This window comes from Drosophila montana, unplaced genomic scaffold (assembly GCF_035044405.1).
Source record: "Drosophila montana isolate Dmon_TW-CO22-7 unplaced genomic scaffold, ASM3504440v1 contig_1407_1, whole genome shotgun sequence".
NCBI classification, from domain to species: Eukaryota; Metazoa; Arthropoda; class Insecta; order Diptera; family Drosophilidae; genus Drosophila; species Drosophila montana.
In genome coordinates this window covers 10,852-26,811 of record NW_026996359.1, presented here as the reverse complement: position 1 = coordinate 26,811, position 15,960 = coordinate 10,852, and positions in this window count along the sequence as shown.

Here is a 15,960-nt window from a genome sequence, read left to right as displayed (position 1 = left end):
CACGAAATATAATTGAGCATTCAAGTAAAATGACGAGCAGCAAGAAATGCATTATATTATACACATAATATACATACTAAAACTAGCTAAAATGAGTGTTGTCACAAGAACCTGTTACCCCTTCCCCTTCCCCTTCCCCTTCCCCTACTCCGCCCACTTCCCCTAAATCTTTTTACCAAAAATAACACCCAAAAGAACTTTGAAATTTCCGCAACAAATATTGTACGAAAGAACTTTGTTTAGTCAAATTGTATTTTACTACATAAAAAAAGAACAAGAATTAATATTAAAAAAAAAAATGGATAAAAAATTTAAATTAACAAACGAAAAGTGATAGAAGTTAAATGAGCACTAAATCGGAACATTAGTAATTAACTAAACGATCAACAGGATCAGGATAATGCAGACAGGTCCAGTATCCAACACCGAAAGCGCAGTACTATTAACAACACTACAACTACTACTACAACTACACACACACACACATGCATACGTAGGATTATACGCCATCTTGAAATGCAAGCAAGTCGCCGAAAAGCTGTACATAACCTACAAATGTTTATTGTTTATAACTAGCGAAAAGAAAGCAAAAAGAAAGCAATTTCCGTCTTCTTTACACTCTTTGGGCTAATTATTTAAATTTATTTATCGTTTCGGATTGTTTTAGTTCGAGTTCTTGGGTGCGATCAGTAAAAAAGAAAAACAATTTGGCAAAAGAAAAAAAAAACAGAATTTAAAAAATACCAAAAAAACTGTTGAACGAGAAATGTTAAAATTTGTTTATTAATATTAGTTAATATACAAAAAAAAAAAAAGAAAAAACTAAAAACTTTTTAAACAATTAAGTAGCGCGTTATGAGTATATTTTAATAACAAAATAAATAAATCATAAATGCTTTACGATTTATGAGAAAAGAAAAGAGAAAACCAAAAAAAAAAAAACGATGACAAACAACATTGTATATTTGCATAATTTTAAACAATTACAAGAAATGAGAAAATTTCAAATAAAATACAACAAACTGCGTACTGCCAAAACTTGTAAAGTTCGGTACTATTTGCTTATATATATATATATATATATATATATATATATATATATATATATTGTATGAGATATGATTATGATTATGACTATGATTATGATTACGACGACTTTGCCTCATTTTTGGTAAACAAAACAAAAACTAAAAACCAAAACAAATCAAAACGCAAAACTAAAAAAAAAAACACTGTTAATTATTATTGATTTCTGTTAGTTGTTAACCTTTCGGTTGTATATGTATGTATGTGTATAAAGCGAAAGCAAGTGGGAAAAACAAAAACAAGATTTATAATATACTAAAGCGGTCTTCAATTCGTCGTCTAACTCGTAACTAAACGGAAATCCTTGATTTTTCTATTTTTGATGAATTTTTTCTTTTTTGCTTTTATACGAAAAAATTGACATTTTCTTCACTTTTTTGCCGCCACCAAAGCTTTAAATATTTATATATGGTAAACTGTGTTCTCAGTAAATGAAAAAAAAAACTAAACTAAATTAAATTAAATTAAATTAAATTAAAGTAAATAAACTTATGTTGACATGCGCAAATTGTGCATTCAAAACATGAGACATTTGTATAGTAAACTAATAAACTAATAAATAATAACAAATAACCGTTCTTGTTATATACGAAAAAACAAAAAAAAACCAAACTGAATCATCGTGTGTGTATGTTCGATATCGATATATGAATAAAAAAAAAGATATAAATATATATATATATAAATAGAAAGAATTAAATAGCCTAGCAAGATACTTTGAAACCGTCGTAATCGTAACGCTCTCGATGAATATCGATTAAAATGATATCGAAAATCGAATTGATGCAATTTAAGGGTTTTTGTGTATAAGTTTTTTATTGTACATGTACAAAATTGTTGTACAGTTTGTGGCTTATTTGTGTAACGACTATTTGTGACTATATTTATATATGCATAGATCCACACATATATATGTGTATATACATATATATATATATGTATATATATATATGTGTATGTGTATATTGTATACAAAAATGTTTATTAAAAGTTGTTTTTGTTAATTAACACTCCGTCTCCTACACTTTCCAAGCCATACGCACACATACTCCCTCACACACACACACACAACACTGACACTCTCTCACAAAGGCACTCTCCACTCTCTTACACAGACACTCTCTCACACAAACACAGACCCTCTCTAACAGACACAGATCCTCTCTCACAAACACAGACACTCTCTCTAAACATACGCACTATCTCACACACTCTCTCACATATACTCACATTCTCTCAAACACACACACACACACACTTGTGTATATTACACATAACCTCTTGAACTGATAAAGTGAACCCACGTTGCTTATACATACACACACACACACACACACACACACACACACCAACAAGAACAACATGAACAGCTACGATACCTATTTACTGCTATAATGTATGACGTAATGTTACCCACAAACAACAACAAACGACAACAACAACAACAAGTACGACTATTTGAACCTACTACAGAAGACAAGATGAAGAAGAAGACAAGATGAAGTTTAAGATGAAGTTTAAGATGTAGAAGAAGATAAATTAACAACAACTTTGAAACACTCGTCAACTATTTGCTATATACTAAAACTATACATAAATATTATACACTTATATACAACAAGTACATACGCAGTATTGTATGTTTTTTTTTTTTCTATGTACAGTGAAAACAAGAACAAGAACAAAGCCTGACAACAACAACAACAACAAAAACGAATCGTGTATCCTATAAATCCTCAGTATATTTGAAACGATTTATTTACGCCCTCTTTTTCGATTATTTACATTATGATGTGTATTCTGATTGTTATCGATAACAAACCAACAACAAAAGCAACAACAACAAAAATACTAGCACACAATTTTACTCTCCTTCATACAAAATAAATGAACAATTACTAAACAACAACAAAATAAATAAATTAAAATAAACCCAAAATTAAAAGTAAGCAAAACTTATATATTATATATACATATATATATATATATATATATATATATATATAGTATACATAAATAATATTAATGATAGCAGGTAATTTTAATTAGCCATAAGCCATGTTATAACAATTTTGGAACCATTCGAAAAGGCAAGCGACAAGAACAACAACTACATAAAAAATCTACATAAATTAAGCGAGAAAGAAAATGTTTCACCTTTAATCATTTCAGTTTCAACACTCAAGAAGCTAAAAAACAGAAAAACACAAATTACACAAAATACACAAAAAAAATAAGAAGAAAGCAAGTAAACAAATTAAATTAGTTACAAAAAATTGTAGACTCGATAATAACGAAAGATCGATGATCAAAGATCGAATATCGATTGCAAGTCACACGTTTTGATAACATTTTTTTCTGTGTTAATTGGTTTTTGTTTTTGTGATTTTTTCAACAAAATTGGCAGCACTTTTCTCTGTAACTGTAAAAATTCTGTGCCAAGCTTTTAACTCGAAGTTTTCTTTGGCATGGCAACTGCGCGATCTTCTTGTGGCTGAGCTCTCTACTATAAATATATATATATATATATATATATATACATATATATGCTATATATATACTATGTCCAAGTCCTAAGTCTGGTTTAGCTTCTGATTTAACTGTAGTATAAAATTAGCATTAAACAAATTGAAATGTATATGCCTTAGGGTTTCAGTAGAAATACAAGACGAACAACAATGAACTAAACTCTTCTTAAAGAAAAACATTCTATGCCCAATTTATGAAATAGTTAATTGTTATAAAAGAAAAGGGAAAAAAACGTGTGACTTGCTCTCAGACAACTAGGCGTATAATCAATTTGTATTAAATACTCTATAATCCAGTTACGGGTAAAACAAAAATATTTTCAATAAAAACTAATGCTAAATAAAAAGTAAATAAAAAACAACTAAAATGATCATTTGTAAAGCGAATGAAATCCCGACGAACAGCCGAAAATAAATAAAGTATTTTTCTTTAAATTTAACAAGACAGAGAAAGGGAGAGGGAGAAAGGGAGAGAGAGAGAGTTGAAATCAGTCAAGTGCCCCGCTTATAAAATAAAATACACCCACACACACACACACACGTTCGATAGTTAGCCTACACAAAATAATTGGCAAAAGTTAATTAATTGACAAAAAATTTAATTGTGTTTATTTATTTTTGGCTGTTCGGTTTGAGCTGGGCAGCATGAAATCCAGGCGTCTTCAGATAGGCAAATACTAAATACTGTGTTTAAATGCTAATTACACCAACTATGAACTATGATTTTATAGCAATTTATATAGAAATAGTACTACATACATACATATATATATATATAATTATATATATATATATATATCTATGAGAAAAACAAAACAAATCACAAGTCAACAGGGCACAGCGCTTCTTAACTATATATATACATATACATATATACATATATATATATATATTCATTTCGATGAGCAACTTTTTTAAAAACCAACGCTAAACTTAAATTACATTAAACTCTAACTATAAACTAAATATGAGAAGAAAAAAACCAAAAAAAAATGCAACTTTTTAAACTAATATTGAATTGAACCCAACAAAGTGTTCATTAAACTAAAAGATACAAGATGATTATACATATGTATGTGTATGTGTGTGTATATATGTGCAGACATGCATATACATGCACACACATGCATATGCATATACATATACATACATACATATATATATATATTATGTACGCGACACGACATTTTGTATGGCTGAGGCATTAAAAGAACAACCAACAAAAAAACATAAAACAAAGAACAAAGAACAACAAAACCAAGTAACAACAATTAGCTATGTAATTTAATGTAAAGAGTTTAATAAATTGAATACACACAAAAACAGCAACAAAATTAAATACAACAAATTCATGAGCAAAAACAACATTTTACGAATTTCATACAAAACTAACATAAAAAACTGCGCTCTCAATGCCTAAACTAACGTAATTCTCTCTATATATATTACTCAAATATATATATATATATACATACATATATATATATATACATACATATACATACAAATATACATGCAAACAAGTTTATAGAGTGTGAAACGAAGAATTGTTTTTCCAGCACTTTGACAAAATACAACAGAATTCAATGTTATGCATACATATGTGCATACATATATACAATTATATATATATATATATATATGTATATGTATATGTGTATATGTGTGTGTACATGTGCATGCACAGCTTTTAGTTTGGTTTCTTTTGGTTTTTGTTTGAATACACGCAAAATGTCGTCACACTCCTGTTGCTACTTACTAAATTGTTAAATACATACACACATACATACATACGTACGTACACACATGCATACATACATATTCTAAAGAACAAGAAGAAGAAGAGCAGCCTAGTTAATAGCTAAGCCTATTAAAAAACCAATTGCAATCCACACGAGCGTTAGTTCCGTAATAAAAACAATTGTATTATATTTAAGAAACCCCATCCAAGAAATAGTAAAAAACTAAAATAAAAACTAAAACAAACGCAAATAGAAAGAACTAAAGAAAAGCTCTAAATTAATAAGAACACAAGGTTAATTAACGCTAATATTTATATATATATATATATATATATATACTTATATATATATAATATATATAAATGCGGCTATTTATTAAGGTGATTGCGACTTTCAGCTAAAACTAAATTAGTAATTGTAACATTAATAAAAATAAATAAAACAAAAATACAAATATTTTAAAAGCAAGCGCTTGAATTGTACATTTTTACAAGGCAACTGTACATTTAGCGCCCACGGCAAAAAAAAAACAAAAAAAAAAAAATAAACTAAAATTTAACAAAAAAACAACAAAAAAAAAACACAAAAACAAATGAGTTGAAAGGCACAGCAAAATATAAAGAATATAAATAAATTTAATAAATAAAATACAAGGAGCAACATGTTGCTTAGCCAGAACGGAAATGAGTTTATTAAATATACATTTAAAAATTCATAATTATAAAACTAAAACAAAAAAACAAACCAGAAAACAAAACCCAATTCGTTGCATAATATTTAAAACGAAGGTAGTATTAACTCGATTGCCTAATTCTAATATTAAAACAAAAAAAAAAACAAAAAGGAAAAAAACTATAAAAACAAAAAATATTAAAATTAACAGGTAAAATAATAATGAATGAAAAACAAGAACAACAAAAATGTTATTATACTTATTATACCGATTAAAATGAAAACAAAACAAATTAAAATAAAAATTTTATTTAGATTAAAATCTTTTGCACTCAACCATAATGACACGAATTTACAGCTGAACGGTAAGCAGAGCTCTACAAAATCTGATCGGAGGATAAAATTTACAAGCCACATTGAAGAAAATGGGTCCACCCTAATGCTGGATGCTGATCAGCTTGAATTAGATTAAAATGAAAACAAAACAAATTAAAATAAAAATTTTATTTAGATTAAAATCTTTTGCATGATGACACGAATTTACAGCTGAACGGTAAGCAAATCTGATCGGAGGACAAAATTTACAAGCCACATTGAAGAAAATGGGTTCACCCTAATGATGGATGCTGGCCAACTTGAATTAGGTTTGGAATTTCTGAATGCCAAGCGTTGGCTCGAAGCTGTACGAGTCCGTAAAGGAATATCTTTAACTAAAACTTGTCTTATTTGTTTTATACATACCAATAAAAAGTAAAAACTTATGACATTTTTAGCGCTGATCCAACGAAAATAGGCTTTTAGTTAACTTCTTTTATATTCCAATGAGAGTTTCTTAAAACTTATAGAATATGTAGCTCGGTTTTTTTTAACCTTTCAGCACCAATCTAGCTACATTGGATTTCGTATTTCCCAGCAACATTTATTGGCTCCCAGATGGTCCCTTTATCCTTGGAAATCAACCACAGCAGTTGCTGTTCTCATTTAACTCCTATTTGCTGTTTCTGTTCGCCTGGTAATTCAGCTAAAAATTTTCGTTGTAATTAATAAAATTCGTGGATCCGTGCGCGTATGCAATTAAATTTTGCATTCACATATTTTTGTCTACTTGCTGGGCATTTCTGTTCGCCTGATACTTTTGCTCAGTTTGTACCCAAATCTTGCCAGCCAGCGGCCGCCAACCATCGCCCCTTGTGCGTATGCAATGAAATTTTGTATTCTCAGAATTTTTTGGACTGGCACTTAAGCTGAATTTTTACGCAAATCTCGGGAGTCAGCGGCCAGGCAAGGCCAGCGGGAATTGTCGACCCTCAGAACCGAAGAATGCTTTTTATCTTATATAATTTATTTATTTCTCTAAAAGCCTCATAAATCGTTGTTGTTTATTTTATGCTCATGTACATATTTATAAATTTCTCTTAAAATTATAGATCACAAGTCCAACTTATAATGGTAATAAATTATGTTTTTTTGAGGATATAAATTCTGCTTAAATCTAAAATGACTTAGAACCGAATAATCCTGGAAACATACATCGCGGAAGTCTACAGAATCAGTTGGAATTTTGAATTCTTCAATCTGAAAAGATAAAAATCAATTAAAATAAAATAAATAAGAAAAAACAAATAATATTGATCAGACAAAACTTATGACAACTTATACAAATGGTCCATTAAAAAATGGACAAAATAGCATTACGTTTTTTCTCAAATTCGGGGTCGGTTCGATAATCAAAACTTTTTTGATGATTTTTATTGAATATCTCGGGCAAATACTGTCAGATTTTGAAATGTTACAATTTTTTGAATTGGTAGGGATCCCTACTATCAATCTGCATTCAAACATTTTAAAAATCGATGGGTTAAAAAAAGTGGTTGACCAAAAACCGAATGGTTTGTAAAGTCAACCTTTTTTGATGATTTTTTGGAATATCTCGACCAAATAATGTCCGATTTGGGAATTTTATACCATTTTGGACTCGTAAGGATCAGTACTATCGATTGGCATCAAAAAAATAAAAATTTATTTTTGGCCAAAATCGGCAAAATGGCAGGGCACGTTTTTTCTCAAATTCGGGGTCGGTTCGATAATCAAAACTTTGTTGATGATTTTTATTGAATATCTCGGGCAAATACTGTCAGATTTTGAAATGTTACAACTTTTTGAATTCGTAGGGATCCCTACTATCAATCTGCATTCGAACATTTTAAAAATCGATGGGTTAAAAAAAGTGGTTGACCAAAAACCGAATGGTTTGTAAAGTCAACCTTTTTTGATGATTTTTTGGAATATCTCGACCAAATAATGTCCGATTTGGGAATTTTATACCATTTTGGACTCGTAAGGATCAGTACTATCGATTGGCATCAAAAAATAAAAATTTATTTTTGGCCAAAATCGGCAAAATGGCAGGGCACGTTTTTTCTCAAATTCGGGGTCGGTTCGAAAATCAAAACTTTTTTGATGATTTTTATTGAATATCTCGGGCAAATACTGTCAGATTTTGAAATGTTATACCTTTTTGAATTCGTAGGGATCCCTACTATCAATCTGCATTCAAACATTTTAAAAATCGATGGGTTAAAAAAAGTGGTTGACCAAAAACCGAATGGTTTGTAAAGTCAACCTTTTTTGATGATTTTTTGGAATATCTCGACCAAATAATGTCCGATTTGGAAATTTTATACCATTTTGGACTCGTAAGGATCAGTACTATCGATTGGCATCAAAAAAATAAAAATCTAAATTTTGGCCAAAATCAACAAAATGGCAAGGGGTTACATCACGTTTTTTCTCAAATTCGGGGTCGGTTCGAAAATCAAAACTTTTTTGATGATTTTTATTGAATATCTCGGGCAAATACTGTCAGATATTGAAATGTTATACCTTTTTGAATTCGAAGGGATCCCTACTATCAATCTGCATTCAAACATTTTAAAAATCGATGGGTTAAAAAAAGTGGTTGACCAAAAACCGAATGGTTTGTAAAGTCAACCTTTTTTGATGATTTTTTTGAATATCTCGACCAAATAATGTCCGATTTGGGAATTTTATACCATTTTGGACTCGTAAGGATCAGTACTATCGATTGGCATCAAAAAAATAAAAATCTAAATTTTGGCCAAAATCAACAAAATGGCAAGGGGTTACATCACGTTTTTTCTCAAATTCGGGGTCGGTTCGAAAATCAAAACTTTTTTGATGATTTTTATTGAATATCTCGGGCAAATACTGTCAGATTTTGAAATGTTATACCTTTTTGAATTCGTAGGGATCCCTACTATCAATCTGCATTCAAACATTTTAAAAATCGATGGGTTAAAAAAAGTGGTTGACCAAAAACCGAATGGTTTGTAAAGTCAACCTTTTTTGATGATTTTTTGGAATATCTCGACCAAATAATGTCCGATTTGGGAATTTTATACCATTTTGGACTCGTAAGGATCAGTACTATCGATTGGCATCAAAAAAATAAAAATCTAAATTTTGGCCAAAATCAACAAAATGGCAAGGGGTTACATCACGTTTTTTCTCAAACTCGGGGTCGGTTCGAAAATCAAAACTTTGTTGATGATTTTTATTGAATATCTCGGGCAAATACTGTAAGATTTTGAAATGTTATACCTTTTTGAATTCGTAGGGATCCCTACTATCAATCTGCATTCAAACATTTTAAAAATCGATGGGTTAAAAAAAGTGGTTGACCAAAAACCGAATGGTTTGTAAAGTCAACCTTTTTTGATGATTTTTTGGAATATCTCGACCAAATAATGTCCGATTTGGGAATTTTATACCATTTTGGACTCGTAAGGATCAGTACTATCGATTGGCATCAAAAAAATAAAAATCTAAATTTTGGCCAAAATCAACAAAATGGCAAGGGGTTACATCACGTTTTTTCTCAAATTCGGGGTCGGTTCGAAAATCAAAACTTTTTTGATGATTTTTATTGAATATCTCGGGCAAATACTGTCAGATTTTGAAATGTTATACCTTTTTGAATTCGTAGGGATCCCTACTATCAATCTGCATTCAAACATTTTAAAAATCGATGGGTTAAAAAAAGTGGTTGACCAAAAACCGAATGGTTTGTAAAGTCAACCTTTTTTGATGATTTTTTGGAATATCTCGACCAAATAATGTCCGATTTGGGAATTTTATACCATTTTGGACTCGTAAGGATCAGTACTATCGATTGGCATCAAAAAAATAAAAATCTAAATTTTGGCCAAAATCAACAAAATGGCAAGGGGTTACATCACGTTTTTTCTCAAATTCGGGGTCGGTTCGAAAATCAAAACTTTTTTGATGATTTTTATTGAATATCTCGGGCAAATACTGTCAGATTTTGAAATGTTATACCTTTTTGAATTCGTAGGGATCCCTACTATCAATCTGCATTCAAACATTTTAAAAATCGATGGGTTAAAAAAAGTGGTTGACCAAAAACCGAATGGTTTGTAAAGTCAACCTTTTTTGATGATTTTTTGGAATATCTCGACCAAATAATGTCCGATTTGGGAATTTTATACCATTTTGGACTCGTAAGGATCAGTACTATCGATTGGCATCAAAAAAATAAAAATCTAAATTTTGGCCAAAATCAACAAAATGGCAAGGGGTTACATCACGTTTTTTCTCAAATTCGGGGTCGGTTCGAAAATCAAAACTTTTTTGATGATTTTTATTGAATATCTCGGGCAAATACTGTCAGATATTGAAATGTTATACCTTTTTGAATTCGTAGGGATCCCTACTATCAATCTGCATTCAAACATTTTAAAAATCGATGGGTTAAAAAAAGTGGTTGACCAAAAACCGAATGGTTTGTAAAGTCAACCTTTTTTGATGATTTTTTGGAATATCTCGACCAAATAATGTCCGATTTGGGAATTTTATACCATTTTGGACTCGTAAGGATCAGTACTATCGATTGGCATCAAAAAAATAAAAATCTAAATTTTGGCCAAAATCAACAAAATGGCAAGGGGTTACATCACGTTTTTTCTCAAATTCGGGGTCGGTTCGAAAATCAAAACTTTTTTGATGATTTTTATTGAATATCTCGGGCAAATACTGTCAGATTTTGAAATGTTATACCTTTTTGAATTCGTAGGGATCCCTACTATGAATCTGCATTCAAACATTTTAAAAATCGATGGGTTAAAAAAAGTGGTTGACCAAAAACCGAATGGTTTGTAAAGTCAACCTTTTTTGATGATTTTTTGGAATATCTCGACCAAATAATGTCCGATTTGGGAATTTTATACCATTTTGGACTCGTAAGGATCAGTACTATCGATTGGCATCAAAAAAATAAAAATCTAAATTTTGGCCAAAATCAACAAAATGGCAAGGGGTTACATCACGTTTTTTCTCAAATTCGGGGTCGGTTCGAAAATCAAAACTTTTTTGATGATTTTTATTGAATATCTCGGGCAAATACTGTCAGATTTTGAAATGTTATACCTTTTTGAATTCGTAGGGATCCCTACTATCAATCTGCATTCAAGTATTTTAAAAATCGATGGGTTAAAAAAAGTGGTTGACCAAAAACCGAATGGTTTGTAAAGTCAACCTTTTTTGATGATTTTTTGGAATATCTCGACCAAATAATGTCCGATTTGGGAATTTTATACCATTTTGGACTCGTAAGGATCAGTACTATCGATTGGCATCAAAAAAATAAAAATCTAAATTTTGGCCAAAATCAACAAAATGGCAAGGGGTTACATCACGTTTTTTCTCAAATTCGGGGTCGGTTCGAAAATCAAAACTTTTTTGATGATTTTTATTGAATATCTCGGGCAAATACTGTCAGATTTTGAAATGTTATACCTTTTTGAATTCGTAGGGATCCCTACTATCAATCTGCATTCAAGTATTTTAAAAATCGATGGGTTAAAAAAAGTGGTTGACCAAAAACCGAGGTTGTAAAGTCAACCTTTTTTGATGATTTTTTGGAATATCTCGACCAAATAATGTCCGATTTGGGAATTTTATACCATTTTGGACTCGTAAGGATCAGTACTATCGATTGGCATCAAAAAAATAAAAATCTAAATTTTGGCCAAAATCAACAAAATGGCAAGGGGTTACATCACGTTTTTTCTCAAATTCGGGGTCGGTTCGAAAATCAAAACTTTTTTGATGATTTTTATTGAATATCTCGGGCAAATACTGTCAGATTTTGAAATGTTATACCTTTTTGAATTCGTAGGGATCCCTACTATCAATCTGCATTCAAACATTTTAAAAATCGATGGGTTAAAAAAAGTGGTTGACCAAAAACCGAATGGTTTGTAAAGTCAACCTTTTTTGATGATTTTTTGGAATATCTCGACCAAATAATGTCCGATTTGGGAATTTTATACCATTTTGGACTCGTAAGGATCAGTACTATCGATTGGCATCAAAAAAATAAAAATCTAAATTTTGGCCAAAATCAACAAAATGGCAAGGGGTTACATCACGTTTTTTCTCAAATTCGGGGTCGGTTCGAAAATCAAAACTTTTTTGATGATTTTTATTGAATATCTCGGGCAAATACTGTCAGATTTTGAAATGTTATACCTTTTTGAATTCGTAGGGATCCCTACTATCAATCTGCATTCAAGTATTTTAAAAATCGATGGGTTAAAAAAAGTGGTTGACCAAAAACCGAATGGTTTGTAAAGTCAACCTTTTTTGATGATTTTTTGGAATATCTCGACCAAATAATGTCCGATTTGGGAATTTTATACCATTTTGGACTCGTAAGGATCAGTACTATCGATTGGCATCAAAAAAATAAAAATTTAATTTTGGCCAAAATCAACAAAATGGCAAGGGGTTACATCACGTTTTTTCTCAAATTCGGGGTCGGTTCGAAAATCAAAACTTTTTTGATGATTTTTATTGAATATCTCGGGCAAATACTGTCAGATTTTGAAATGTTATACCTTTTTGAATTCGTAGGGATCCCTACTATCAATCTGCATTCAAACATTTTAAAAATCGATGGGTTAAAAAAAGTGGTTGACCAAAAACCGAATGGTTTGTAAAGTCAACCTTTTTTGATGATTTTTTGGAATATCTCGACCAAATAATGTCCGATTTGGGAATTTTATACCATTTTGGACTCGTAAGGATCAGTACTATCGATTGGCATCAAAAAAATAAAAATCTAAATTTTGGCCAAAATCAACAAAATGGCAAGGGGTTACATCACGTTTTTTCTCAAATTCGGGGTCGGTTCGAAAATCAAAACTTTTTTGATGATTTTTATTGAATACTCCGGGAAATACTGTCAGATTTTGAAATGTTATACCTTTTTGAATTCGTAGGGATCCCTACTATCAATCTGCATTCAAGTATTTTAAAAATCGATGGGTTAAAAAAAGTGGTTGACCAAAAACCGAATGGTTTGTAAAGTCAACCTTTTTTGATGATTTTTTGGAATATCTCGACCAAATAATGTCCGATTTGGGAATTTTATACCATTTTGGACTCGTAAGGATCAGTACTATCGATTGGCATCAAAAAAATAAAAATCTATTTTTTGGCCAAAATCAACAAAATGGCAAGGGGTTACATCACGTTTTTTCTCAAATTCGGGGTCGGTTCGAAAATCAAAACTTTTTTGATGATTTTTATTGAATATCTCGGGCAAATACTGTCAGATTTTGAAATGTTATACCTTTTTGAATTCGTAGGGATCCCTACTATCAATCTGCATTCAAACATTTTAAAAATCGATGGGTTAAAAAAAGTGGTTGACCAAAAACCGAATGGTTTGTAAAGTCAACCTTTTTTGATGATTTTTTGGAATATCTCGACCAAATAATGTCCGATTTGGGAATTTTATACCATTTTGGACTCGTAAGGATCAGTACTATCGATTGGCATCAAAAAAATAAAAATCTAAATTTTGGCCAAAATCAACAAAATGGCAAGGGGTCATTCGGTCTCAAAGGTCTCGAAAATCTAAACTTTTTTGATGATTTTCATTGAATATCTCGGGCAAATACTGTCAGATTTGAAATGTTATACCTTTTTGAATTCGTAGGGATCCCTACTATCAATCTGCATTCAAGTATTTTAAAAATCGATGGGTTAAAAAAAGTGGTTGACCAAAAACCGAATGGTTTGTAAAGTCAACCTTTTTTGATGATTTTTTGGAATATCTCGACCAAATAATGTCCGATTTGGGAATTTTATACCATTTTGGACTCGTAAGGATCAGTACTATCGATTGGCATCAAAAAAATAAAAATTATTTTTTGGCCAAAATCAACAAAATGGCAAGGGGTTACATCACGTTTTTTCTCAAATTCGGGGTCGGTTCGAAAATCAAAACTTTTTTGATGATTTTTATTGAATATCTCGGGCAAATACTGTCAGATTTTGAAATGTTATACCTTTTTGAATTCGTAGGGATCCCTACTATCAATCTGCATTCAAACATTTTAAAAATCGATGGGTTAAAAAAAGTGGTTGACCAAAAACCGAATGGTTTGTAAAGTCAACCTTTTTTGATGATTTTTTGGAATATCTCGACCAAATAATGTCCGATTTGGGAATTTTATACCATTTTGGACTCGTAAGGATCAGTACTATCGATTGGCATCAAAAAAATAAAAATCTAATTTTTGGCCAAAATCAACAAAATGGCAAGGGGTTACATCACGTTTTTTCTCAAATTCGGGGTCGGTTCGAAAATCAAAACTTTTTTGATGATTTTTATTGAATATCTCGGGCAAATACTGTCAGATTTTGAAATGTTATACCTTTTTGAATTCGTAGGGATCCCTACTATCAATCTGCATTCAAACATTTTAAAAATCGATGGGTTAAAAAAAGTGGTTGACCAAAAACCGAATGGTTTGTAAAGTCAACCTTTTTTGATGATTTTTTGGAATATCTCGACCAAATAATGTCCGATTTGGGAATTTTATACCATTTTGGACTCGTAAGGATCAGTACTATCGATTGGCATCAAAAAAATAAAAATCTAAATTTTGGCCAAAATCAACAAAATGGCAAGGGGTTACATCACGTTTTTTCTCAAATTCGGGGTCGGTTCGAAAATCAAAACTTTTTTGATGATTTTTATTGAATATCTCGGGCAAATACTGTCAGATATTGAAATGTTATACCTTTTTGAATTCGTAGGGATCCCTACTATCAATCTGCATTCAAACATTTTAAAAATCGATGGGTTAAAAAAAGTGGTTGACCAAAAACCGAATGGTTTGTAAAGTCATTTGTGAGATATCTCGACCAAATAATGTCCGATTTGGGAATTTTATACCATTTTGGACTCGTAAGGATCAGTACTATCGATTGGCATCAAAAAAATAAAAATCTAAGTTTTGATCACAAAATCGAAGGGTCAGTTCTAAATGGTCAAACACTTTTTTGATGATTTTTATTGAATATCTCGGGCAAATACTGTCAGATTTTGAAATGTTATACCTTTTTGAATTCGTAGGGATCCCTACTATCAATCTGCATTCAAACATTTTAAAAATCGATGGGTTAAAAAAAGTGGTTGACCAAAAACCGAATGGTTTGTAAAGTCAACCTTTTTTGATGATTTTTTGGAATATCTCGACCAAATAATGTCCGATTTGGGAATTTTATACCATTTTGGACTCGTAAGGATCAGTACTATCGATTGGCATCAAAAAAATAAAAATCTAAATTTTGGCCAAAATCAACAAAATGGCAAGGGGTTACATCACGTTTTTTCTCAAATTCGGGGTCGGTTCGAAAATCAAAACTTTTTTGATGATTTTTATTGAATATCTCGGGCAAATACTGTCAGATTTTGAAATGTTATACCTTTTTGAATTCGTAGGGATCCCTACTATCAATCTGCATTCAAAACGATTTGTGGTTGACCAAAAACCGAATGGTTTGTAAAGTCAACCTTTTTTGATGATTTTTTGGAA